This window comes from Geotrypetes seraphini, chromosome 4 (assembly GCF_902459505.1).
Source record: "Geotrypetes seraphini chromosome 4, aGeoSer1.1, whole genome shotgun sequence".
Classification (NCBI taxonomy): domain Eukaryota; kingdom Metazoa; phylum Chordata; class Amphibia; order Gymnophiona; family Dermophiidae; genus Geotrypetes; species Geotrypetes seraphini.
Window position 1 is genome coordinate 308,864,047 of NC_047087.1, and position 13,379 is coordinate 308,877,425.

The window sequence follows — 13,379 nt, forward strand, 5'->3', positions numbered from 1 at the left end:
CCCCCTGCGGCTCCGGCTCAATGGGGAGAATGGGCGCAGGAGATCTCGCGCATGGTCACCGCGGCCCTGGAGGACCGCCTGCACAAACTGCAGTCTGCTGTGGAGGGTTTCCATGAGCGGTTTGAGTCCCATGGTAACCGTCTGGCGGTGGTGGAACAGCGGGTCTCGGACGGAGAGGATGCGGCCTTACAGGACCACGCCAGCATTGTGGCTCTACAGGCACAGGTGGCTACCTTGACAGGCAGGCTGGACGACCAGGAAAATCGCCAGCGTCGGAATAACATACGCGTGGTGGGCCTGCCGGAGATGAGAGCGGAGCATGAGCTATATGCTTTCTTTCAGGTTTGGCTCCCCACAAAGCTGGGCCTGGAGCCGCCGGCGGTGGGTTTTTTGTGCGAGAGAGCGCATCGTCTGGGGCCCCGAACGGAAGACAAAAACCGAACTAGAGCAGCTATCGCCAGATACATCAATTGGAGAGAGAAGGAGGCCCTAATTCAGGCTTACCGGAAGGTTGGGGTGTTGGAGTACGAAGGGAAGAAACTGCTGCTCTTCAATGATTATTCTCCCCACGTGGCTTCTCTCCGAAAAGAAATGGCGCCTATCTGCTCTGCTTTCCATAGAAGGGGTGTGCGCTTTGCGCTTGTCTATCCGGCGTCCCTGCGAGTCTGGAGAGAGGGGAAACCCCATACCTTCCCGGATAAGGCGGCTGCTCAGAACTATTTGGACTCGTTGCCAGAGGTGGCTGATGGAGGGGCTCCGGCGGCTGTCTGACCTGCTAGATGGCGGTGCTTGAGGGACTCTGCTGGTCTCGTTTGCGGCGCTCTGCTATGAAGATCATGCCTGCAGTCTCCGTGGAGTCTCTGCTACTTTCCAGTTTACCTGACCTGTTGTTCCCTGGTTGGCCTGCTTTCCCTGCCTCTTGGTATTGGACTGCCTGTTCTCTGTCAGTCGGTGAGGGGCCGATTGGTGAGATATGACATTGGAGGGGCAGGGAGCTTGGGCCGTGTTCTGTCCCGGCTGATGGACCTGTGGATGCTGGCTGGACTGCTTACAGTGGTTTCTGGAGATCCCTCAATTTTTCTAGGCACTGACTGCTTTTGCTTTCATTTCTGTGTGGGGGATCTCTTCCATTAGGTGGGGAGGGGGGGGCCTTCCTCGGGGGTCTCTTGGACTGTAGACCTGACATGGGCGGCTGGGGCTTGGGAGAGCTCATTCTATGGACTTTAGTTGCTCCACTTGCTGGGAGAGCAGTTTTCTGTATTTTTTCTTTTTCTTCTTACTTGTTTTTTCTTTGGGTGGGAGGGGGTTTGTTGGGGGGCCGCTGGAGATGGATTTCTTCAGGGGTGGGAGGGGGGCTGTTCTCCGTTTCTTGCTGGGTGGGGGGAACTAGGAGAATGCAGGGGGGTTGAGAAGCTTAGGGGTGGGGGGTGTGGTGTTGGGTGGGAGGGGCGGGGGGTGGTAGGGAGGGGGAGCCTTGTGGTGGTTGCATGTGGGTTTGTGTGGGTGTGGTGTGTATGGGTTTGGAAGTGTTCAGTGTGGGTGGCGGTGCAGCGCTCTAGGGCCCGACTTTGGATCTTTGGGATGGGAGGCCTAGCTGGGGGGCTACCCATCTCGGCTATTTTACTGTTTTCTGCAATGACCTCCATTAATACTCTTTTGAATGACTAAGTTGACTATAACAACCCTCAATGTGGATGGGATCCATTCCCCTATTAAGAGAAAGAAGATATTGAACTGGTTGCGACGGAAGGGGACCGATATTGCCTTTGTGCAAGAAACACACCTTTCCCAGGCGGAGCACCTGAAGCTGAGGAGAGACTGGGTGGGGGAGGTTTGCTCGTCCGCCTTCGGTACCAGGAAACGGGGAGTTGCCATTCTTCTGCATAAACAGTTGCCCTTTCACACTCACAAGGTTCTTCAGGACCCAGACGGGCGTTATGTTCTGGTCCTGGGGGAGTTGTGGGGGTCCAAATGGTTATTGTGCAATGTGTATGCTCCTAATGTGTATAATCATAAATTTTTTTCGGCTTTGCTCGCCAGGATAGCCATGTACCCTGATTATCAACCGCTGGTGGGTGGAGACTTTAATATTACTGCGGATCCTGCCATGGATTGTAATCCGGCAAAGGCAGGGGCCAGGGACCATGCAGATAAGGGGGTAAACTTTTTGCTTAGCCAGTTGCAGTTATTGGACACTTGGAGGATTTTGCATCCTACGGAACGCACTTACACATTTTACTCGCATCCCCATAATGTCTATGCTAGATTGGATTATCTGTTGGTTTCCCCGTCTCTGCTCCCTAGGGTGTCACGTATAGATATTGAGGAGGTTCCCCTGTCGGATCATTCGCCTGTCGTCCTGGAGCTCCAGTTTGCGTCGGACTTGGGGGAGCGGCATTGGAAGTTTCCGGGCTACCTATATAGGGATCTCGCCTTTCACAAATACATTCGGGAACAGTGGTTGGAGTATAGTTCTCACAATAATACCACTGATGTTCATCCGGTGACCTATTGGGAGGCATCCAAGGCAGTTCTGCGGGGGTTTATTATTGCTTATCTTTCTCGCAAGCGGAAGGCCATGGATGCGGAGCTTCTAACTCTCTCGAGGGAGCTTCGGCAGCTGCGGATGCGCCACTGTAACTCTCTGTTAGCGGCAGATAAAGATCGCTTGCTGTCTGTTCGGCGGCGGATAGATGAAATTCTGACGCAGCGGGCTACTCGGGATGTCTATTTTCAACGTTATAAACTGTACGCTTGGGGAGGGAAGACGGGGAGATTGTTGGCCAATTTGGTCAGGCCTCCGCGTACCCGTCAGGTTATCTTGTCCATTCGGGATTCTAAGGGCACCTCTTACACGCAGGAACGGCAGATCCAGCAGCAATTTGTTCAGTTTTATGAATCTTTGTATGCTAACCGCCCTTTCTCGGATGCTGCTCGAGACGATTTTTTTCGGGGGCTTCGGCTACCTAGGCTGACGGACGCTCAGGTGGAGCAATTGAATACCCCTATTAGCCCTGACGAGGTGTTGCTTGGGATTAAGAAGCTTAAATTGACTAAGGCGCCAGGGCCGGATGGGTTTGGCTCCGAGTATTACAAGATTTTGTCGGATCAGATTTCTCCTGCTTTGGCTGGGGCGTTTAATGCGCTTTCTGAGTCTAGGGGCTTGGGGACTCCTAATATGGCACATGTGGTGTTGTTGCCTAAGCCGGGAAAGGACCCGGCCCAGGTGGGCTCTTATAGACCTATCTCCCTTCTTAACCAGGACGCCAAGCTTTTTGCTGCAATTTTGGCGCGCAGACTGAATGCTTTCTTACCACTTTTGGTTCATGAGGACCAGGCTGGCTTTGTGCCGGGCAGATATGCGTCCATGAACCTGATTCGAGCTCTGATGGCCCTTCATTCCAGGCGGGGCCTGGTGAGTGATGCGGCTATCGTAGGCCTGGACATGGAGAAGGCCTTTGATAGTATTTCGTGGCAATACCTCTTCTGGGTTTTACGTCAGTTTGGTATTGAGGGCTCTATTCATCATTGGATCAGTAGTCTATATCTTGCTCCGCAGGCGAGGCTTTTGGTTAACGGTCAGTTTACCGCCCCGTTTGCTTTGGGACGGGGGACGCGACAGGGATGCCCGTTATCCCCACTACTTTTTGTTCTGGCTATTGAACCCTTGGCGGCTAAAATTCGCGGGGATTCGGATATCCGGGGCATTCGAATAGGAGACCGGGAGAGTCGCATTAACCTTTTTGCAGATGATATCCTTCTGTACCTGGATCAACCTCGCCGAGATTTGGGCAGGGCCCTTGCTTTGGTCCGTTCGTTTGGGGATCTTTCTGGTCTGCGGGTTAATTGCGAGAAATCTGAACTTCTTCCCTTGCGGTCTACTGTGGAGGAACCCTGGCACGCGAGTCTCGAGATACCGCCGGTGAGGGGTCCGATGCGCTACCTTGGTGTTTATTTGAGTCCGGACCTTAAACTTCTGTACCGTTTCAATGTGACACGTCACCTAGACGCAATACGGCAACTGTGTGATAAATGGAGGGATCTCCCTTTGGGGGTATGGGGGCGGGTGGCCTTGACTAAGATGGTGCTTCTTCCCAAGATTCTGTATCCGCTGCAGGCTGTGCCCCTTTGGGTTACAAATAAAGAGGTGCGTTTGTTTCAGTCACTTCTTTCCACGTTTATTTGGCGACATAAACGAGCCCGTATTAGTTCCGCTACTCTAGCCCTGGATAAATATAGGGGTGGGTTGAATCTCCCCAATCTTCGTTATTATAATGTCGCTGCCCTGTTTCGTTTTATTCATGAAGGGTGGTCGGGCAGTTATAGATTTTCTTCTCGGGACTGGGTAGAGTCCTGGTGCGCCCCGCACTCCTTCCTGTCGCTGTTGCATGCTCCAATGTCAGCTATACCGGGTGGTGGGGCCAAGTTTGCGTATCTTTTGCCCTTGAGGCGTGCGTGGCGGTGGTGGAGGCGGCGGCAGGGGAAAGCTTCAGAGGCCTCCCTGTTGCTGCAGTTGTACGGCAATGTTGACTTTCCCCCGGGGGTGGGTCATGCTTGGTTTCGGCAGTGGGAGCGGAGGGGGGGTAGGACTCTCCGGGATATTTTAGTGGTGGGGGGGGGCTCTTTCCCCTCTTTTGCCCAGCTCCGGACTCAATGGCACCTCCCTCAGACTCATTTTTGGGCTTACCTGCAGGCCCGGCATTATTACTTGTCTCTAGGCAGGCGATGGGGGGAGGCCTGGCTTTGTGGGCCCTTGGATGTCCAATTTTTTCAGGTCTCTCCTGCTTCAAATACGTTGGCTACTTGGTATCGGATTCTGAAGAATGCGTCGGACATGGGGTCTATTGACCGCTTGGCTTCCCAGTGGCGGACTGAGCTGGGCACCCCTCTGGATCGTAAGGCCTTCCTTGATCTCTTTGCCGCTGTGTATGCCTTGGGGGGGTCCACGGATTATAGGGAAATGCAGTTTAAAATCCTTCACCGGGCGTATATTTCCCGAGCCCAGGGTGCTCGAATGGGATTGTGGGAGGATGCAGTTTGTATCAAGTGTCACCGGTCTGCGGGCTCCCTTACTCATCATTTCTTGGAGTGCCCTTCTGCTGCTGTATGGTTGCGCGCTCTCCCTTTTCTAGAGAGCGTTCTCCAGCGAGCGGTTCCCTGGTCCTATGGCTTTTTGCTTTTGGGTGACCAAAGTGCATTGATTGAGGGGGGGCTTACCCTTCCCCAACGCCGGGTTCTGTACATGGCTGTCTTGGTGGTGAAAAAGCTCCTGTTAACAAACTGGGTGGGCGATTCTGTGGTCTCCTTCCCGATGTGGAGGGCTCGATTGGCTGATGTGGGGCGTTATGAACTTCAGCGAGTGCCTCCGTCTGGGAATTTGAATCAACGCTGTTACCGTGATTTGTGGCAGCGGGTGTTGAAGGGCTGTTCCAGCATGGATGCGGAGGAAGTGCCTGTCTCTCCCTGACCTCTTGATTTCTTGATTTCTTCTTCCTCCCCTTCCCTCCCTCCCTTTGGTGGGGAGGCTGCTGTTGCTGGTGGTGCTTCTGTCTTTTTCTTTCTCTTTTGTTTTTCTTCTGTCTTTTTGCCCTGGTCCCTGGAGTTGCTGCATCTGCGGTGGTGTGGTGTGGATGTGTGTGTTTGGGTGGGTGCTGTTGGGATGTTGGATGGACTGTGAGGGGGGTGCTTGGTGAGGTTTGTGGTGTGGGTGTGGGATGGCAGCTGTGTGGTTGCTTGGGGGGGTTTTAACACAAAATGTCAATTGTGATGGGCGTGCACTACTGGGGTTTTTCTTTGTACCGTGTATTTCTCTGATTGGCCTTCTCTTTTATGTTGTTCCCGACTGTTGTCGATGGCTATGTTCCGGCTGTTTGCCCATGGATGTATGTTCCTTTGCAATTGTTAATAAAGATATTGAAAAAAAAAAAAAAAAAAATAGTAATATCTATCTGTATAGATATAGACTGCTGTACGTATGTCTCATTTGATCACAGCTAAGTTCTTTTAAGTCACATGTCTGTTTTTAATTCCAACTATAGCACTTAATGGGAGGGATAATATGAGGTTCTTTCTCACTATGGTTAGCTTTAGCCACCAACAGATCAAATCGCTTAAATTCCGTCTCCAGCGTCTGTATTACCTTACAGCGTCTTAACTCAGCAGCCACACATCTTCCCACATTTCACCTTTGGGAGGCATTGTAATTACAGGTAGAGAGCAGGAAGCCAGGGACAAGCTAGAATAATGGCCAGCTTGAGGAAATATTTATCTCGCTGTCCATGGCAGCGGGTGCAGAAAAGGAAAGCACAATCTAGTTTGACTTTTATCTCTGAGAACATTTGCTACCTTTTGTTGAGACATTATAAGCAAGCAACACGCCTACGTCTCGTAAAAGGAAAAGTACATTGCAGTATTATTAGTGCCATTGTAGATGACAGCAGATAAAGATCAAAGTGGCCCATTTAGGGCTCCTTTTACAAAGCCGCACTAGCGGTTTTAATGCACGCACCGGATTAGTGCGGGCTATAGCGCTCGCTAGCCGAAAATCTACCGCCTGCTCAAAAGGAGGCAGTAGCGGCTAGCACGCGAGACAATTTAGCACACGCTATTCGGCTTTGTAAAAGGAGCCCTTAGTTTACCCAGTGCAGTGGCTAGCATTTGTAAATGGTTTCTGTCTTGATATACCGGATACCACCTTTCTAAGGTTCAACAAACCAATGCAGTTTGCTATTTTCCTAGGTACTTACGTTACCTTAGTGGGCTCGCACTCTTTTTATGCCTAGGACAAAGGTAGATGTGTCAGTATGCAAATGCTAGAAGTCTAAAAAATGAAGTGGGAGAGTTAGAGTTTATAAGGCAAAAAGGACGAACAGAATGCTAGGAATGATAAAGAAGGGGATCACAAACAGATCGGAGAAGGTTATCATGCCGCTGTACCGGGCCATGGTGCGCTCTCACCTGGAATATTGCATCCAGCACTGGTCGCCGTACACGAAGAAGGACACGGTACTACTCGAAAGGGTCCAGAGAAGAGCGACTAAGATGGTTAAGGGGCTGGAGGAGTTGCCATCCAGTGAGAGATTGGAGAAACTGGGCCTCTTCTCCCTTGAAAAGAGGAGACTGAGAGGAGACATGATCGAAACATTCAAAATACTGAAGGGAATAGACTTAGTAGATAAAGACAGACTGTTCACACTCTCCAAGGTAGGGAGAACGTGAGGGCACTCTCTAAAGTTGAAAGGGGATAGATTCCGTACAAACGTAAGGAGGTTCTTCTTCATCCAAGGAGTGGTGGAGAGCTGGAACGCTCTTCCGGAGTCTGTTGTAGGGGAAAATACCCTCCAGGGTTTCAAGACTAAGCTGGACAAGTTCCTGCTAAACTGGGACGTACACAGGTGAGGCTGGACTCATTTTAGAGTGCTGGTCTTTGACCTGGGGGCCGCCGCGTGAGCGGACTGCAGGGCACGATGGACCACTGGTCTAACCCAGCAGCGGCAATTCTTATGTTCTTATGTTCACTGAATGATGAGGTAGATCTAATAGGCATCTCAGAGACCTGGTGGAAGGAGGACAATCAACGGGACACTGTGTTACCTGGGTATTTTTCAAAAGAGCGCCTATTTTATCTTGCAGACATAGGAGTCTATTCTATAGGGCACATAGGTACCTACAATCATCTCCAATAGTGCACAAATTATCTTGAATGAATTTCTTTCTGTGAGTGTGTGCTTGTCATCTATATAGTGGCACTGTCTAGAGCAAATATCCTGAGAGCTGCCATTACCCGAATATTTGCTTTAAAATATCAGCCCAGCTCCCGAAAATCCAAAAACCAATCTCCAAAACACACATTAGGCAAAGAAGTTATATCAGTCTAAAAAATAAAAACAAAACATCAAATATGGTTAAGGATCACTGGGCATTTTAACCCTCCATGACAAGAATACCATCCCCATTTACTTATCACGCCAATCTCCCAACTCTACAACCTTCCACTAGCACCACAAATCCAAGGCGCTATTTCTATTTCAAAACCAACCATCTTAAATGCCCAATACATCATAAACCAAAGAATGTCTTTCTTCTCTGTTTTGTTTTGGATCTTCAACAATAATAATAATCTTTATTCTTGTATACCATCCAACCGTGAGTTCCAGGCGGTTCACAACCAAGAAGGACTGTACAATCAGTGAAACATACCTGTAAACAGGGTTAGAGAAAAAATCATGTTACAAACTTATCAAACAAATAAGTTTTCAACAACTTTCTGAAGCCATAATATGATTGCATTTGTGGAATCAGAGAACTTAACCAGGAATTCATTTTTCCTAATTGGAAAGCAAAAGTCTTATCTAGAAATCTCTTGTAACGACAAGCTTTTACAGATGGATACATAAACAAACAGTCATTTTGAGTATTTTTATTCGACCTATATAACTTAAATTGGGAGGATAGGTATCCTGGAGCCAGACAAAAAAGAGCTTTAAAGCAGATGCAGTCAAATTTGAACAAAATTCTCACTTCAAATGGCAATCAATGGAGTCACCGATAGAAAGGACTCACATGGTCACATTTTTTTAACCCGAAGATCAAGCGTACTGCCGTATTTTGTATTACTCGAATACGATTTAAGATTTTCTTGTAAGATGCCAAGTAAATGATAGAAACATAGAAATTGACGGCAGACAAGGGCCACGGCCCATCCAGTCTGCCCACCCTAATGACCCTCCCCTGCCTTTACTTTGCGAATAGATCCCACGTGTCGATCCCATTTGGCCTTAAAATCAGGCACGCTTCTGGCCTCAATCACCTGAAGTGGAAGACTATTCCAGCGATCAACCACCCTTTCGGTGAAAAAGAATTTCCTGGTGTCACCACGCAGTTTCCCGCCTCTGATTTTCCACGGATGTCCTCTTGTTGCCATGGGACCCTTGATGTTGCAATAGTCAAGGGCAGATAGAATTAGAGACTGAACTACTAATCTGAAAGATACTAAGTCAAAATATTTTTTAATAGGTTCAAAGTTTCCAGAGAATCACGAAACATTTTTTTATCATTAGATCAGTGTGGTCTTCTAAAGTTAAGTATGATCTAATATCACCCCCAAGATCTTAATTGAAGTGGCTATGTCAAAATTCTGACCTTTGATTTGAAGTTTTTTATCTGTAATGCTATCGTTCGGACTGGCAAGAAAAATTTTTTTTTTCTGGATTAAGCTTAAGTTTAAATTTGAACCATCCAGTGTTCTATCTGTGCCAGGAGAAAAGCAATCTGATCTTTTATATCCTCTGAAAACGCTGCCATTGGCAAAAGTATAGTAATATCGTCAGCGTAGATGTAGAATTTGACTTTCAAGTCTTGCAATAAATTGGCCAAGGAAATCAAATAGATATTAAAAAGAGTGGGCGACAATGGAGATCCCTGTGGCAGTCCTGATGGATTACTCCAAGAGGATGAATATTGCTCAGCCGAATAGACCTATTTTGCCAAAAGCCTTTAATCCACTTCCAAGATCAATCCTAATCACTAATGGTTATTTAATTGTTTTCAAAACTATCTTATTGGGGAGCTTGCCTTTATTTATAACATTTTCTTATGGTTTTCAAATGGCTAAGCTTCATAGGCTCTTCATAATCAATCTATTGCTGCGTTCTCCACCACTGTCTCTTCTAGTCATCGGCAGTACTGGAAAACGAGACCTCTTGTATGTCAGAACAGACATCATTACCTTTCCATCAATGCATAACTTTGAGCGTGTTCATTTGTCTACAATACTCTCTACCATTCATTGCCATTATTCATCCCCTGCCGTTTGACAGCTTGACAGGAAGATGAGTATTGGCTAGTTTTAATGCAACTCGAAAAATATATGGCAAAGTTATAAGTAAACAAGACTGATGATTAAAATTAAGGCATTGGAAGCAATTGGATGATGCATGCTTTGTTGCTTCCGTGTTTAATGGTCATTTAACTTTTTCAAAAATGTATACTATCCGTGATTAGGATTGATCTTGTTATGGATCTGTTTTGTATTCATTCCTAGAACAGAGTGCAAGGAATGTCCTTTTGCACCGTTTTCCTCCTTTCTATCACCCTTTTGTTCTCATTTCCTGCCTTAATGTTGCTTTGACTATGTCCTTTTCTGCCTCTCCCCATATGACTAATAGTCCCATAATTGCTGAAACACTGGTAGTGCGAAGAGACTTGATCCTAATCAGATAGTTTCTTCTTTCAGCTAGATCAACTAAATAAATCAACACCTTGAGAGAATCTAATGTCTCAGAATTGTAACACAGCTATTGATTTACAGACTGCCCTAGTAAATATTATTATTTCTATTTTTCATTGGTAGCTCAGGCAAGTTACATTTCTGTCTAATAGACATAATTCCTGTCCGTAGAAGATTCTCAATCAAAATTATTACATACTAGTATTTTAGCCTGTTACATTAACGGGTGCTAGAATATATGTCTATCTATCTTTATTTCTGTGTCTCTCTCTGTCCCGCTGTCTTTCTTTCTGTTTGTCTCTCTCCCTGGCCCCCTTTGTCTGTCTGTCTTTCTGTTTCTCTCCTACCCCTGTCTTTTTCTTTCTGTCTCTCTTCCTCCTGCTGTCTTTCTTTCTGTCTCTCTCTCTCCCTGGCCCCCTTTGTCTGTCTTTCTGTCTCTCTCCCTGCTCCTGTCCTTGTGTCTTTCTTCCTATCTCCTTCCCTACTTCCCTGTGCAGCAGCCGCAGCATTCCCTCTCCCTCAATTTCCCTGTGCAACTATTAATCTGGTGTCCTATTTTAAAGCTGGATATAACTGCTCCAGCTGGAATCCATGAACATCTTTCATCTTCTTTTCATAATTGTGGATGGTCTCCAGTAGTTTAATTGACTGTCTTGGTACTATTTCTGTCCTGTCTCAGTCCTCCGGTTTTCATTTTGTCAGGGGTTTCTCGGGCTGACCGCCACCCGCTACTGGTGGCTCCGTGCTCGGCCGCCCCGGCCTGCAGCCGCCGCCAGCCATCGTGGCCTACAGCTGCCACGGCCTGCAGCCGCCGCCATCCGCCACGGTCTGCAACTGCCGCCAGCCGCCGCAGTCGATATCCGCCTCGGGGGGAAGAGAGAAAGAGAGAGAGAGAGAGAGATTTGCGCGCATGCGCAGTCCTACCTGCGGTGCCCTACAGCTCACAGAAAACGGGAGCACGCAGGTGGGAGTGCGCATGCGCGGCTTAGGGTTTTATTATATTAGATACAAATTAATTTTAAATGTCTACTTTTCTAGAATATCTTAGTGAACGTAAGTGTAATTATCCTTGGTGTTATATCCTGTTGCTATATTACACTAGAGGCGGCTGTTGATGACGTTTTAAGTATTGTAGTACTTACATTGGTGCTTGTGTCGGGTTTGCTCATTTTCCTCCTTTGGGACAGAGGGAGGAAGCAACATAGAGGAAAATAACAGGCTCCTCCCCCCCTAATAGGAGCATGATAGGACATGGCATATATGCACTTAGTAGATCGTTACAGAAATGTTTTAGATATGATGAATATAGTAAACGGAGCTAAAATAAATTAGGATGAGTGTAACTAGAATTGTTTTATTAACATTTGATATACTGCTTAAGCATATGATTACAATAAAATACAGGTATTTAGAACTTCCTTCTCTGTCCCGAAGGAAAGATATAACAAAATTCTAAGAATTGTGAGGGAAAGAGAAAAGAAATAAAAAGAATAAAATGAAAATATAGAAATAAGTTTGAGAGATTGGAGATGTACATGCCTTTTTGGAGAGGAGGCAGGTTGGGGATCGGGACCGTGGTTCGGGTCACCGCTTCTGTCAGACTTGGGAACATATCTGGATGGACCTTACTCCCCATGCTCGAAGTAGATTATTGAATTTGTGAACATAGTAACATAGTAACATAGTAGATGACGGCAGATAAAGACCCGAATGGTCTGCCCAACCTGATTCAATTTAAATTTTTTCTTTTTAATTTAAATTTTTTCTTCTTAGCTATTTCTGGGCAAGAATCCAAAGCTTTACCCGGTACTGTGCTTGGGTTCCAACTGCCGAAATCTCTGTTAAGACTTACTCCAGCCCATCTACACCCTCCCAGCCATTGAAGCCCTCCCCAGCCCATCCTCCACCAAACAGCCATACACAGACACAGACCGTGCAAGTCTGCCCAGTAACTGGCCTAGTTCAATCTTTAATATTATTTTCTGATTCTAAATCTTCTGTGTTCATCCCACGCTTCTTTGAACTCAGTCACAGTTTTACTCTCCACCACCTCTCTCGGGAGCGCATTCCAGGCATCCACCACCCTCTCCGTAAAGTAGAATTTCCTAACATTGCCCCTGAATCTACCACCCCTTAACCTCAAATTATGTCCTCTGGTTTTACCATTTTCCTTTCTCTGGAAAAGATTTTGTTCTACGTTAATACCCTTTAAGTATTTGAACGTCTGAATCATATCTCCCCTGTCTCTCCTTTCCTCTAGGGTATACATATGACCACAAGCTACCTGCGGTGTTACTGGACTCTATTTCTATACATGCCGTGGGGGGGGAGGGGGTGCAGGAGGATGGGACAGGGAATGGTTTGTGCACATGTGAGAGAATTTGATATGCACATCTATATAATTTTTCTTGCACTTTGTTGAAAATTTAATAAAAATATTTAAACATAAGAGATTGAGCAAAATAAATTCCAATCTGGTGCTAAGTCCAATCATCAATGCGGTCCAATAGAGCTCCACATCTGCAAGGAAGGATCGACACAGAGAAGTGATGGGGGGCTATGGAGCCGTCCCTGCCAGAGGTGAAAGAATCAACGGCTGCAATCTGGGCCCAAGAGCAGGATGAGAGTAAATAGGACAAATATAGTACACACTGCTAGAGCTATTAAGGATGCAGGTCAATATAGATTACTTAGTTGTAACGGTTAACCTCTTTAGGAGGGTGTAAATATAGCATCTGTGGTGTAACGAGGGTGAGTGGCACCCCTCCCCCGTGCCCCCCTTGCTTCTTCCCAACCCCCTTACCGCATGCACCTCCTTCACTTCTCCCGTACCTTTTTCATATTCCAGGCGCGAGCAACAGAATGAGCTTGCTGCCCACATCGTATCGGCTATCCCTCTGATGTCACTTCCTGAGCGCGGGGCCCGGAAGTGACGTCAGAGAGAGGCGACACCGACGCGGGCAGCAAGTTCATAATGCTGTTCGCAGAGGGAAAATTAAAGAGGTACGAGGGAATGGACGGGAAAGGGCGCATGCCCATGGCAGGGTGGTCAGGAAGGAGCGGGAGGGCAGAGAGGAGGATGGGTGCCTGCGCCCCTTACAAAGACCGTGCCCGCACCCCCACTACACCACTGCAAAGCATATATAAATAT

At 47.3% G+C, this 13,379-nt stretch overlaps 1 protein-coding gene across 3 annotated transcripts in view; it reads left to right on the forward strand.

Annotated features, from left to right (window-relative positions):
* The window catches only part of VTI1A (vesicle transport through interaction with t-SNAREs 1A), a 783,069-nt gene that overhangs the window by 452,697 nt on the left and 316,993 nt on the right, over positions 1–13,379 (forward strand). The gene's annotated exons all lie outside the window — the stretch shown is intronic.